The following is a 15,487-nucleotide window of genomic DNA, read 5'->3' on the forward strand; positions in this document are numbered from 1 at the left end:
TTGTGGCAGCATTGAAGGCTTCACTCTTCCCCAAGGGATCCAATCTCCCCTCAGTCACAAAGCTCCAGGCATCTGAACTTGATGCCAGGTCATAAATTCCCACTATGGTGACTCCAACAGGTCTCTGTCCTCAGAACTAGAGCTTTCCTAATTATTACATAAGTTGGTTTCTTAGTAGATTTCCCATCCATTACATTCCCAGACACCTCACAATGATTAGTCACCACCACGTATCCCTGCCTCTCAAGGAAATCCCTTCTGCCTTGTCTCTAGACAGCCGAGTCCCACGGCCTGTCCTCTACTCTTCCAGAACCCTGTTGTTCTCACTGACAGCAGGGAGGGCAAATCCATGCAGCATCTCCCGCCATGACCTTCAGCCTGCAGAGGAGAGGCGCCACAGGACCTTTACATGCACGCCGCTGTTCCCCTCACCCATGCATTTCTTAATGCCTTGGTGAGAAGAATGTCTCTGGATCTTCCTTGATGGGAGCTAAAAGAACAAAGGTAAATAATGTTATGGGACCCACTGAGAATTGGGGCTGTGGAAGAGTGGCCACTGAAGTAATAGACAGATGCAGCTATTGCCAGATACTCAGTGCCAGAGCAGGGAGGGAGAGGGAAGAAATACGGACCTCACCTTCCTCTCACTTCCAGGCTCCATTGGGTGCTCCCCATTGCTAAACCTAACTGGAAGTGTGCACTCAGGGGAGCCAGGGATGCATTCTAGAAGGGACAAGCCCCGAGTGGCATAAGACAGGATGGAAATGAGTGGAGAGTGGATCTGTGGTCAGGTGGAGGGGATGTTATAGGGGAAACAAAAGGAGAATACTAGCTAATAATGCTAGATGACACTAATATCCCAAAGTCTTTGCTCTATTCAGAAAAGAAAATTCAGCATAAAGCACTCAACCAGGAGTCAAGATATTATATTTTCAACTGTTGTTCCAACAGCTGTATTATAAAGGGCCAGTTCATTTCATGCCTTTCTAATTTGACTTAAACTGCCAGGTGGCATTGGGGCTGGCACAGCCATGTTCAATTATGTGTTGAAGAATACACAGAGACTGCCAGGCTGAGGGAAGATACAAGAGAATAGAAGAGGTGCTCACAGAGAACAACAGACCATGAGGCCCCAGAGTCAGTTGCAGCAACAGCCACTATCGGCTGCTCATTTTCCCAGGCAGAGCCCACAAGCCTCAGCCATGCTTTGCTTCTGCAGGATGCTTCTTCACCTTTTCAATAAACCTGCCTGAATTTAAGCTGACAGGAGTTTATTTCTCCTTCATCATAAATGAAATTCTTCACCACAACAATCCCCAGTGAATTGTGGGCACAGAAGGCAGACCCATCCCTGCTTCTCTTCCACTATCTCCCCTGTAGGCTGAAAAGGAGGAGGTACTGAATTAACTCCAAATGTTCCTCTGGCTCTGATATTCTGTGACTCTGGTTTCTTTTCAGCTACTTTGCTTTTGGAAGCATGTATCCTAAGGCGTCCAGTTGAACAACCTTTGTCCACTGTGTCCGGGCATTCCTGGTGGTATTTCAGACAAGACACTCTTGGGTTGCTGCACTCACAACCACTGAACCAATTCTATGACCATCTGTTTCGTGGCCACATGTTTGCTCATTTTCTATGTACACAAAGGGAGGGGACAGACAGCAAACTTGCATGTTATAAATTGTATCATCTTAGAAAGGAAACAAGGCAAGACTTTGCAATAAAACCTTAAGATGCATTAATTTTAATCCTAATGCAATAAAGAATGTCCATAAAATTCTTATCTAAAGAATGTTTAGAAAATTGTTGAACAAGGGACATCATCATTCAAAGTGATATGAAGAAACCTTCTCAGCTAAGCATATGGGCTAGATTAGACAGAAAAATAAAGGACCCATCTCTGCCCTAGAAAAAGTACCGGTAGCATCTTTCAAAAAGCTCTCTGTGTTTGAGTACATACCTTGATCCATAGGCTCACATTTGATCCCAACTGGCGGCTGCTTCTTGGCATTAACAATGGATTCCCAACCAGTAAATCTTAGCAAGATCTGAGTTTCTCCACGTATGATATTATTTTGTTTGACCATCCTTATCTTCAAGGGCTACCAAGAAGGAACAAAGAATTTATTTGCTTTCCCATGAGAAAAGGTTTTACCAATGAGACACTTTCTTACCATGACCCCAGGGCACCCTATACCTTGTTCATTTGAGTGCCCTGTGTGGCCTGGCAGAAGCTCATGCTGGTCACAGGGTTCTTTATATGATTAACCTCCTTTCTGAATCCCAACTTCATGGTGGTGGTGATGACAGGTGTCCTGTATCCCATGCTCATGTCCCTGAAGTCATCAGCCATGTCTCCAGTTAGAAAAAGTTACATGTATCTAGAGAGGCCTCTTCGGAAGCAGTAAAAGCTTTCTCACCTTCATACATTAATGGCTGGAATGTACAATAGTATAAACACTTTGGGAAAAAATGTCTGGCATATTCTTACAGAACTAAACAACTATCTATTCTATGACTCAGTAATTCCTAAGCATTTATCCAAGAGAAATTAAAACATATGTCCAGAAAATAATTTATACGAGAAGGTTCATAGCAGTTTAATTCATAATAGGAAAAACTAGAAAAATTGAAGTATCTGTCAATACAAGAATGGATCAATAAACTGTGATACATTCATTCCATGGAATGGCTAAAGGAACAAACGGTTGACACACAAAACATGGACGAATCTCAAAAACATTTCGAGTGCAATAGGAGCCATATGCAAAAGAGTACCACTTTTTAATTCCATTGATAGATGTTCTGATGGAAAAAAAGGCAGTATTTGCCTATAGATAAAGTCAAAATTGACCAGGAAGGGGCATGAAGAAATTTTATGGTGATGAGAATGTTCCATATGTTCATATGCATGTATCAAAACTCATCTAATGTTCACTTATAATTTGAGCATTTTATTGTATGTAAATTATACCTGAAAAGCAAAAAAACTATAGATAAATATTGAACTTTAGGAAAGGACGTGAATGCTGAAGGATTCAGTGGGATGTGAATTCAGTGTACTGATGTCTGTAGTTTACTTGAAATGCATCAAAAAACCTAGATGAATGAAGAGGTGGATTGGGAGATGGGTAAATATATAGATATATGATAAAGCAAGGATAGTAAATATTAATGATAGAATCTAGGGGATAGGTATATAGGTAAAAGCACCCCACGTTCGTAAAAGTCTTTCAACTTTGTTTTATATTGGAAAATTTTAATAATGAAATACTTCAAGCCTTTGGAAACCCCAGCACAAGGGAAATTACCATCACTTCATCTGTCTAGTATATCATGACCATGTTCATTAGAACACCGACTTCTCGCCCAAAATAAAACCATCTTTGTAATCACTTTAAGTGGAACTGCCAAAGCCGGTCCAGGAGTAACCGGTGCTATGGCCAGAGGGAGTCTCGCTGGAGAGAAAACTGGCAAATACTTCAAACTTAATGAAAATAAGAACAAAACATATTAAAATTTGTGAGATGAAGCTAAAGTGATACTTAGGAAGAAATACATAAGTTTATAGGTCTGTAATAGAGAAGAAGAAAATTTTAAAATTAATGATCTAAATTTATAGTCTTAAGATTCTAGAAAAAGACAAGCAGATTAAACTAAAAGTAAGTAGAACAAAAGAAATCATAAAAAGCAGAAAACAATGAAATAAAAATCAGATAAACAATTAAAAATTAAAGCCAAAAGCTGTTTTTTAAAAGATTAATAAAACTGATACATACCTACAAAGATGAATTAAGGAAAAGGAAAGAAAATGCAAATTTTCTTTTTATCAGGAATTAAAAAGGTGATATCCATAGATTCTACAGACATCAAAGGGATAATAAAAGATCATGATAAACAACTTTACATCCATAAAAGCAATACTCAGATAAAATGGGCAAATCTCTTGGAAAGTACAATTCACCCGAACTGACAAGAAGGAATAGCAAGAATATCCCTACCCCTATGAAAGAAGTTGCATTTATAATTTAAAAATCTGACACTAAAGCAAAATCGAAGCCCAGATGCTTTCAAGTTGAATTCTTTTCTTTATCTATGGATGACATGATACAAATATTAAATTATTTCAGAATATAGAAGAAGAAACACTTCAACGTTTTTGAGGCAAGCATAACCCTGATACCAAAACCAAAGTAAGTATAACGCTGATATCAGAAAATTTTATAAGAAAAAAAATTATACACCACTCTTTCTCGTAAACATAGATTCGAGAAATCCTACAAAATATTAACAAATCAAATCCAAATATATAACAGGTATAATAAATCCTGACCAAGTCTAGTTTATCCGAGGAATATAAAGTTTGTTCAACATTTGTAAATCAATTAATGTAATTCAGCCCAATGACAGAATAAAAATATTATACAATTATTTCAATAAATGCAAAAAAAGTATTTGACAAGATTGAAACTCATTCATGATTTTAAAAAGAAAACAAAACATGTGGCACACTAAGAATAGAAGAAATTAACTTGCAAAATGCATCTAAGAAGAACATAGAGTTAATATCGTGGTTAATAGTGAAATGCTGAATGCTTTCTATCTCAGACAGGGAATAAGGGATTGATGTCAGCTCTTCCCACATTTATTCACTAACATCCTGGAGGTCTTAGTGCAATAATAAAAAACAAAGACAAATTAAAAGGAATAAAGTGTGGAAATGATATGTAAAACAATCTGTATTCACAACATGTATGTAGAAAATCCTAAGAAACATTCTTAAAATTACTAGTATTAATCTGTGAATTCAGCAGGGTCACAGGATTAAATGGACAAAAGCTAGAAAGCCTCAACAAATGAAGAGATATAACATGTGAAAAAATGGGAAGGTATTAATGCTATCACAGATGTCATTTTTACTTTGCATCTCCTGGGTTTCCAGTGTTAGTTGGAAAATTTATCCCCATTGCCAATATTATGTATATACTTTAAGTTATCTTGAAAGATTTTTAAATTAAATTAAAATTTTATTTTACATTTTAGGTTTAAATTCATTTAGAAATTACTTTTGAGTGTGATGAGGTCCAACATTATTTTCTTCCAGATGGACACTAAATTTTGCCAGCATAGACTATTTTTTAAAATTTATTTCCTTCACTGATTTGACATATCATTACTAAATACTAAATTTTTATAGACAATGATCTATAATGAGTTATCTATACTTTTTCACTTATCTATTTATTTGTTGGTTTATGTACTGATACCATATAATTGTTCCTAATCAACTTGTGGAGGCTGAGGCAGGAGGATCACTTGAGCCAGAAGTTGGAGGCTGCAGTGAGCTAGGATCGCACCACTGCTCTCCAGCCTGGGTGACAGAGCAAGACTCTGTAGCAAAAAAAAAAAAAAAAAAAAAAAAAAAAAAAACAACAAAAAAAAACTCCTCAAGTATACAGCTTAATGCATTTTGACAAATTCATACAATTTTAGTAGACTCATACAGTTGTGCAGCTGTCACCAAAATCCAGTTTTAGAACAGTTTCTTCACCTTTTCAATTTCCCTCCAGCTCCTTTGCAGTCAGTCTCTCCTCCCTCATCCACCCCCGCTACTCCAGCCCCAAGCAATCATTACTCTGCTCCGTGTCTCTATAAATGTGTCCTTTCTGGCCATTTCATAGAAATAGAATAAAACAATATGTAGTATTTTGCAATCAGCTTCCTTCACTTAACATGTTTTTGAGGTTCATCCATGCTGCAGCATATATGAGATTTCATTGCTGAATAGAATTCCATTCCACAGACACACCACATTTTGTTTATCCGTTTAGCAGCTGATGGACGTTGAGATACTTCCGGTTTTTGACCCTTGTGAATAATGCTGTTGTGAACATTCCAGAATAAATATTGTGTAGACATATGTTTTGACTTTTCTTGGATAGATTTCTAGGTGTGGAGTTGTTGGATCATATGGTAACCATATGTTTAACTTCTTAAGAAACTGTCAAACTGGTTTCCAAAGTGACTATTATTTGACCTTTCCATCAGCAGTAGTAGAGGATTCCAGTTTTCCCACATAATCAGCAAGGCTTGGTATTCTCTGTGTTTTTAAGCATAATCATATTCATGGGTGTAGGTGGTATATTAGTGTAGTTTTAATTTGCATCTACCTAAAGACTGATGACTTTGAGTACCCTGTTATATGCTTTTTAGCCATTTATATTTCTTCTTTGTTAAAATGTGCATCCATGCCCTTTGCTGATTTTTAAAATTAGGTTTCCTCTTGTTGAGTTAAAAGAGTTCTTTATATATTGTGAATTCAAGTCCTTTGTAGGATGTATGATTAGCAAACATTTTCCTTCAGCCTATGACTATTTTCTTCTTAATGGTCTCTTTAGAAGCAGAAAGGTTGTTAATTTTAATAAAGTCCGTTTTATTAATGATTTCTATTATAGCTTGTGCTTTTGCTGTATTATCTTAGAACTCTTTGCTTAACCCAAATTCACAAAGATTTTCTCCCATGGATTCCTCCTGAACTTTCATATTTTAGCTCTTACAACTAGGTCTATATCCATTTTGAGTCAATTGCTGTGTATGTGTGATGTCAGGCAAAGTGCCATGAGGGAGCTTTATCTGGATAGCAGCAGCAGAACTTGGAGGTAAGTTATGTTTAAGAGCTATCCTTCCCCAGCCCATGAAACTGAGATTTCCTGCTGCATCTGTTAGTGATTGGCTAATGCCTTGAGGGAAGAGAGATAAATGGGATATGTGGATTATACACTCCCATATACATCCCGTTTTGGGGGACTGGGTGCAAAATGGTTACAGTAGCCCAAGGATAGTCCTACTAGAAGAATCCTTAAGAGCAAAAACGCACCAAAGGCAGGGAAGGATTGTACGGAGGGGCTAACAGGGATCTCAGGTGATCTAGGTTGGGTTCCTAGGAAGTCTCCTCCTGAGATGGATGCGAAGAGGAACTTGCACATATCAAGGACTCAGTAAACATGTGTCTTGGGAGTTAGGAACATATGGAAGGCATTTCATAGTTTGTACATATTTTTGTCAACATGAAAATAGCAGGCATCTAGACTTATAATCTCCTAAAGAAAAGATAGAGAAATTTGACAATCAAGAGTTCCATCCATTTAAGAACCAGTGAACTCTGAGAGAATCCTAAGTGTTAGCTGATATTGCCCTATCCCAGCCCACAGACCCCACACTTTTAAGATTTGTTGGGTTTCCTATGTGTGGTCAAAGGAACACTAGCCTAATGAATTTGACACTCTGAATAAATAGATAGCTCAGGGAATGTAATGTTACATAGTTGTAACACATTATTTATCACTCTCACTGCAGTAGCCTTTCTGAAAATGAAAACGAAATCCCTGATATTCAACTGAAACACATGGTAGTCAAAACATAAAGGTTGGGTTTGTAGTTTATTCTAATTATTGAGTCCTCAGCTTGAATGAGGGTAAGTAAAGTGCAGATCCCACTGGAATGTCTTCTAGATTTGTGAAGTGGAATGAAGGGTAAAGGGAGAATGCAATTATATTGCTTAGTATAATAAAATATCTTTCCCACCTCACGATTTTTTTTTATTTTGTCTGATCTCAGGGTTCCAGGCCCAAGTCTAGCACCAATGCCTAACCGTAGGCAGAGAAGAATCCACTTCCCAGGTACCTTCACTATTTGGGGGCCTATAAAGGTGGAGCTCCTCAAAGGTAGGATTGCTGGCATGTCCTAGATGTCTCAGAGGCCTTTGGACAGGAAATGCCCAAGTGTGCAGGTGAGGGGATGGTTGCCTTTTACAGAGTCCAGCAACATAACTTCTGAGAGCATATCCTGCACCAAGAGCTTTGTTTTTTGTTTGTTTGTTTGTTTGTTTTTGAGACAGAGTCTCGCTCTGTCACCCAGGCTGGAGTGCAGTGGCGTGATCTCAGCTCACTGCAAGCTCCACCTCCCAGGTTCATGCCATTCTCCTGCCTTAGCCTCCCTGGTAGCTGGAACTACAGGCGCCTGCCACCACGCCCGGCTAATTTTTGGTAGTTTTAGTACAGACGGGGTTTCACCGTGTTAGCAAGGATGGTCTCTATCTCCTGACCTCGTGATCTGCCCACCTTGGCCTCCCAAAGTGCTGGGATTAGAGGCGTAGAACTTTGATACCCATCCCAAAGATACCATATCTATACATTTAAATTTGGAATGCGTATTCCTAATAGTATTTCAGGATGGAATTTAACTTCACATCATGTAGCCTTATGGAAGCCAACTTTGTATGCAACTCAATTCCAGGCTTGGTCAGGCTTCTGCTTGGCCCCATCCCAGGTTAAACAGTACCTCTAAACTGGCTTCACCACTGGGAAAAGGATGTGTGTCCAGGATATAATAAAAAGCCTTAGAGACAGATTATTGCACACCATAGGGGTGTTCTTAAGTGTGTAATGATTCCAGATAGGATTGCTATCATGCTATTTCTAAGAATAATACTCTGAACTAACTCTCTGAGATCTGGCACTGACTAATGGCCAATGCTGGAAGGAATTGTTGTTCCTTTTCTTAGACAAGGAAAATTGAACTGCTGCTGATTTGGTTAAAATCTCCACAAAATGATTTGGAGGAAAGACACAAAGAACTGTTTCTTTCAGCTGCTATGATCTCCCTTTACTGAAGGATAGCCTGGGAAAAGAAAAAAGGTAGCCCAGTCAATTTTCATTGTAAACAGATAGTGACAGGCTGCCTGGTAAATACACCAATGGTCGTTACTATTGGAAACCTTCTTATATGTGGAATGCTTTTAGTAAGATGTGTCTGATCTACATAGGTAATCATGGTAGTGAGACCTGGAATCTGTAGATTTGCATGCCATTGTTCCTTGGAAATTGTCACATAGTCTATGCAACTATCAGCTTTATCAAATGGAAATGACCAAAAATGACTCCATATTTATGTAAGTTACAATCTCGCACATCACTTACAGAGCTCTTATATTACATCTGGGCTACATTATTTCCTAATATGGAAGGGAGGCTCTTTGGGGAGTGATGGTGGTGCTCTCATACTTGTGATTTGTGTGTGTCTCACAATTAGTTTTCTTCTTGAGTATGATAATATCAATTAATAAAATTTGAAACTAGGTATGGTTTATGATTCCCATAAGGTTTATTTGCAACCCGATCTTTTGTGTTTTCTCCATTTCATGTGGATATTCTCTTATGCAATTCCCTGACCTTTCTTAAAATAGAGGTCATGTCCTTTGCAGGAACATGGATGGAGCTGGAGGCCATTATCTACACCAACTCAGGAACAGTAAACCAATACTGCAGGTTGTCACTTATAAGTGGGAGCAAAATAATGTGAGCACACAGACACAAAGAGGGGAACAACAGACACTGGGGCTTACCTGAGGGTGGAGGTTGGGAGGAGGGAGAGGAGCAGAAAAAATAACTATTGGGTACTAGGTTTAGTACCTGGGTAATGAAATAATCTATAGAATATGAGTTTATATAACAAACATGCACATATACTCCTTAACCTAAAATAAAAGTTTAAAAACATAGTGACTGTTGGCCAAAGTCAAACCAGAATTATCAGTGTGTAGGGTCATGGTTAGCTTATGGATCAAATACTCCGTGGCCTTTAGGTCCCTATTAAACTAAATATGTTACCGAAGTTCCTTCCCAAACCACATATTCTTTTGTATGTTCCCATTTGCAACTCCAGAAGCATGATGCCAGTTTTCACTGCTACCTTATGGTCTTTGTTTTGAACTCCAGTAATCTTAACTTACAAATTGAAGCTTTCTGTTTTATTACATGGACTGAGAGGTCAAGATAAGTACAGCTTATTGAAGGGCGTAAAGAGACTCTTGTTTCTCTGAAGAACAATGGAGTTGAGCAGCACTCTTTGTTCTTAATGAATTATCTTTTATATTTATCTGGAAAGTGGGTGATTTTTATACTTATTATTAAAAGTTTTATACAGAGTTATTTATATACTGCCTCTATTTATCCCATTGAGAAGTGAGTTCATATTGTACCAGTAACTCAAAGATAATTCATCACTCTGAAAACTTACTTTTACCCACTGAGCAATTACAGGCTAGGACTCCAATGGATCTTAATAAGCTTGGTACATAATTGCTCAATATATGGTATGTGATAAGCTTAATTTTATTAGCACTCCTCATAAATCAGCATAATGTGATTTTCAGAGGGAAGCCAAATGGCTTGGAGCTCTGGCATACTGAACCCTGTTGTTTGTGGTCAACAGCTCTACGGTGATGTGGGGTCTTATGAGGCTTCCTGACAGATGAGAGGTATCTCAAGGGACTCTACTTCAACAGGGAGGTAATCACAGCTTCCTCATTCCTAGCATAATTTAAAACACCTTTGTTTTCAATCATTTTATTCACTGTTCTTTTTCTTCTCACACACTCTTGGGATCCTGCACCTTCCCCTCATGGCTGTATCTCTCTTTTTCTCCCACCCATGACAGTCTCCGGGCCCAGGGGACTGAGGAAGTAGTTGTCTGGTGGTGGCGCTGAGTTTTTCACTTAGGAGCTGCCCTAGTGCTGCCATGTCCCACTGAGACCTCTTTCGTGACTTGACCTCCTTAAACCATTATTTCACTTCAGCTCATCCATGTAGGTTGGAAGAAAATTGGGCCATTTATAAAATGCATAATGGAATTCTTCCTCATCTCTCCTAACACGGGCAGCAACTGTGACCTCCAAGAAAACTCTTGTCCTGAGCTCCGAAATCCTCCAGCATGAAAAGGAGAAAAGATAAACTGAGGCTGAACTCCAAGAGCTGAAGGAACTCTACTCTGGGCCTTCCAGGTAGGACCCCTTCCCTGGAGGAGGGAAGTTCCTTGCTAGGGATCACCAAGGACAAAGGACTTGCGCTACACCTGCTGATTCCTTCTATTTTCCTCTGATTTTAAAACAAAGTAAAACACGCGCGGGTGCCTACTATACTTAAAGAATAAGTTGGTCTTCCAGGTTAGCACTGCTTCTAGGGCCAGGAGGATCCCTAGGACTCTGCTTGCAGTCCCCACGGGGGCCACAAGAGTGCGCCATAGTGCTTTCCCTTGGACCTCTGTAACGAAGCAAGATGCCTGCCGGTTTCAGTTCCTGGGAGATTGTGGCAAATATTAGCCCTGCGTATCCAGAGGTTCCGGACTTTTGGTCACACCATTCCAGGGAGCGGCCTAAGGCCTGCACTGCCCAGGCCTCGGGAGTTGGCTGTGGAGGCTCAGAGCCTCAGGTGAAGCAATCTTATTTGATTTCCTCGAAAACAGATCCTAACCGGAGAAAGATGCATTCATGCTTCTTCTGCTGGTGGAAAATATTCCCTCGTATTTCTCTGACTGAGCAAACCTTCCAGTAGTCCGGGGCCTCCTGCTGTGTGCTTTGGGGGGATTCAATTGGGAGAGTGGAGGAGAAGCAGTAACAAGATAGGAGGAGAATGGCAAGATTGGGGAGGTGGAGACAGATGAGAAAAGGGCCAAAGAGACACATGCGGAAGGGTGGTGGGGCATGGGGGGCGGTGGGCGAGCTGACTATCAAGGTGGTTCTCTTGTCATCCGCAGAAGGGCAGACCGTTTCTCTGGAATGCCCCCGACCCTACTCTGTGCCCACACATCCTACCGTGGTCAAGCATCCCCTAGCTGCCTTTCTTTCTACAAAACAGCTTCTTATCCCTTTTCCTTTCCGCTGATTATGGGGACTCTTTCATTTTCTTTTTTTTTTTTTTTTTTTTTTCAGAGTCAGGGTCTCACTCTGTCTCCCAGGCTGGAATGCAATGATGTGATCATAGCTCACTGCAGCCTCGAACTTCGGGGCTCAAGCAATCTTTCCACCTTAGCCTCCTAAGTAGCTAGGACTATAGGTGTGTGCCGCTATGCAGAGCCCAATTTTTTCTTAACCTCAAAAAGGCTTAGATTAGTGAAACACAGGGCCTGGAATTCCATCCCTTGTGTGTAACCCAGAGGCATTGGTGCTCCCATGCCCCCGGACACCATTACATGAATGACCACAGCCACACTGTGCCTAACAGCCACAAACTGGAAACAGCCCAGATGCCCATCATCAAGCATGTGCATAAACAGATTATGGTATATTTCACTAGCAACGAAAGTGGGTGAATCAGTGATGACTATTAAATCCACAACATTTAGTTAAAAAAAAAAACCCAGGCATAAGAGAATATACGTGTATGATTACAGGTTAAAACCTAGACCCATCAGGAGGGCAGGCATGAGAAGCAGAAAATTATAAAGAACCAAACATCGTGAAAATCAGGTAATGGTCATTGCTAAGGATATGAGGGGTGCTGTGGTGAGGAAGGGGCATGTGGGAAGCCAGTATTTAGTCCTAGCTAGTGCTTGCATGTTAACATATGCAAGAATTTATACCTATGTTTTATTCAACTTCTGTATATTGCATTACACAATTAAAGAAAAAATATTATTTCTTGTCAGTACATATCCTAATAACTAATATTAGCAGAGCTTTTACCAGGAACCATATTGTGCTAAGTGTGCATTTGGGTTATTTCAGTCGGCACAGCATACTGAGCTGTGGGTACTATTATGTCCATATGACACACAGGGAAAGGATGGGAGGTAACCCTGGTCCCAGCCAGGCCAGCGATGTCACCAGGACTCTAGGAGGCCCTCTGTGCAGAGATGGTGCTGGCAACCACAAGCCATACCTAATGTCCCAGAGCAACAGCAGTGCTTCAGAGGAGCCTGGAGCCCTTTGTATTCTAAAGCCTGGGACTGTGGTGCCAAGTGCTTTCCAGGGGGGAAAGGATTGTCCTGACTCCTGGGACCTCTCAAAGCAGAGAGTGTGGAAACTGGCACGGCCCAGCACAGCCCAGTTACCTGCAGGTATTTTGTGAGCCCAGAGGATAGAGTTCCTTAAGGACAGGGTTGTCAGAGTGTTCCAGGTGTCTTAGAGGCATTTAGACAGGATGTCTAAAGGCAGAAGCAAGGGTTGGTAATCTCCAACAGAGTCCAGAAAATTTGGAGAGAATGGACAGCAGAGATGAGACAGAGCCTGCAAGACATAGCATGAGATTCCCACATGCACTTCTTATGTTCTCCCAAAAGATCATTCCTGATGGAAACATGTGGAAGCATGCTTGCATGCATGCGTATGCACACACACACACACACACACACACACACACACACACAGAGCAACAACAAAATAGAAAATAGAAGCTGGCAGCAATGGTGCAGTGACCGCACTGCAGCCTTTTACTTGAACTTGATGGCACAGGGAAATGTCCTGACAGAAAGGGCAGGTGGTTTATAAGCCCCAGTGAGATGATGTTCTAGAGATATGCCTGGATACCTGGATGTTCCTTTAGGAAATGAAAATAGTCCTGAGGGTTGGATAAAGATGAAGCACTTTATTAAAGTGTATTTGGCCTCAGGCCATCTTATCACAGAATTTCTGCTCTGGTAGATATGTACACGAGAAAGAAAGAGGTTTTAAAGACCCCAAAACTAATTAGAGCAGTGTAGATAAATGTTTTGTCTACATAGATTATTATTTGATTTTTTTAAAAAAGGTTCATTTCCTTCAGAATTAAAGTTGACCCTAAGCTCAGCTCACAAATTCCTCTCTGTGGCTGCTTTTAGTTTTGGGTTCACTCCTGGGGCAGATGTGATTTATTTTCCTGTGCTTGTTATTAATCCAGAAATGTAATTTCAGTGTGGGCTTGGAATAGTGCTCTGGGACATGAAGCAGAAGTGAACAATGGAAATTAGGTGGATACGAGTCAAAGAAAACTGACCACACTTTCTCTCAGCTCTCTTTTACAGCATGATGAGCCTCAAGAGCTGGGGGAGGTTTCCATTGCTGTCAGTGCTCCCAGTTCAGTAAAAATGTTTGGCATGAGTTGACAAGTACATTTGCCAGAGGTGGTGCATGAGCTCCTTGTGTCTGAGAATGGAGATTTTCATCATGGTGCTTTTATTTTGAGCTAGATGTTCCTGTTTCAGTCCAGCCTCTAGCTGGTGAAGAGTTATTCTCTAGAATGAGGCTTTTCTCACAACCATCTTTCTATTTCTTTTTTTAAGACTGTAGGGATGGAGCTTTTTGATTGAGAGAGGAAAATACTTAAATCTGGGACTGGACAGGTATTCTCACTTATATTCTGCATGGAGGAATGGGAAAATGTGTCTCATATTTCAATTTATCTGCTGTCAACTTGATTGTGAGGACTCTATAGTAAGCCTGTTCTCTGAATTCTACCTCTTCACCCCAAATTCAGTTTCCTATCAGTTGGGCAGACTGCCACAGTGCTAACTGGAAGCACCCTTGCCCCAGATGTCCCAGAGTTGATTAGTGGCACTGTTGGTGGAAACAGGGACAAGTGGACAGTCTAGCCCCACATGCAGGAGGTGAGACTGCAGGATCTTTCCTGCTCTGCAGTCCATGACTCAGGATGTAGCCTTGGCTATGTTACAGGCACGATCTAGTTTAACTTCATGGCTCTTTAAGCCTCCATGGAATGATTGTAAGTAGGTTCAATAACATATTTATTGAACAACTACTACATGAAGTATATTATGCTAGATGCTGTAAAAGACACAAAGAAAAAATTAATTCCTATTTTAAGAGTAGTAAAATTCACTAGGGAGAAATAAGAAAGTCCACACATAGTCACACTAAGAAGTAGAAAGTATGTGTGAATGTGAATTTCTTTTTTTTTATTTTTATTATATTTAAGTTCTGGGATACATGTGCAAAATGTACAGGTTTGTTACATAGGTATACACGTCCCATGGTGGTTTGCTGCACCTATCAACCCGTCATCTACATTAGATATTTCTCCTAATGCCTTCCCTCCCCTAGCTCTCCACCCTTTAACAGGCCCCAGTGTGTGATATTCCCCTCCCTGTGTCCATGTGTTCTCATTATTCAACTCCCACTTATGAGTGAGAACATGTGGTATTTGGTTTTCTGTTCCTGTGTTAGTTTGCTGACAATGATGGTTTCCAGCTTCATCCACATCCCAGCAAAGGACATGAACTCATCCTTTTTTATGGCTGCCTAGTATTCCATGGTGTATACGTGCCACATTTTTTTTATCCAGTCTAAAGCTGGAGGCATCATGCTACCTGACTTCAAACTATACTATAAGGCTACAGTAACCAAAACAGCATGGTACTGGTACCAAAACAGATATATAGACCAATGGAACAGAACAGAGGCCTCAGAAATAATGCCACACATCTACGACCATCTGATCTTTGATAAACCTGACAACAACAAGCAATGGTGAAAGGATTCCCTATTTAATAAGTGGTGTTGAGAAAACTGGCTAGCCATATGCAGAAAACTGAAACTGGACCCCTTCCTTACACCTTATACAAAAATTAACTCAACATGGATTAAAGACTTAAAAGTAAGCCCTAAAATTATAAAAACTCTAGAAGAAAACTTAGGCAATACCATTCAGGACATAGGCA

The sequence above is a fragment of the Gorilla gorilla genome, chromosome 1, assembly GCF_029281585.2.
Source record: "Gorilla gorilla gorilla isolate KB3781 chromosome 1, NHGRI_mGorGor1-v2.1_pri, whole genome shotgun sequence".
In the NCBI taxonomy this organism is placed as follows: domain Eukaryota; kingdom Metazoa; phylum Chordata; class Mammalia; order Primates; family Hominidae; genus Gorilla; species Gorilla gorilla.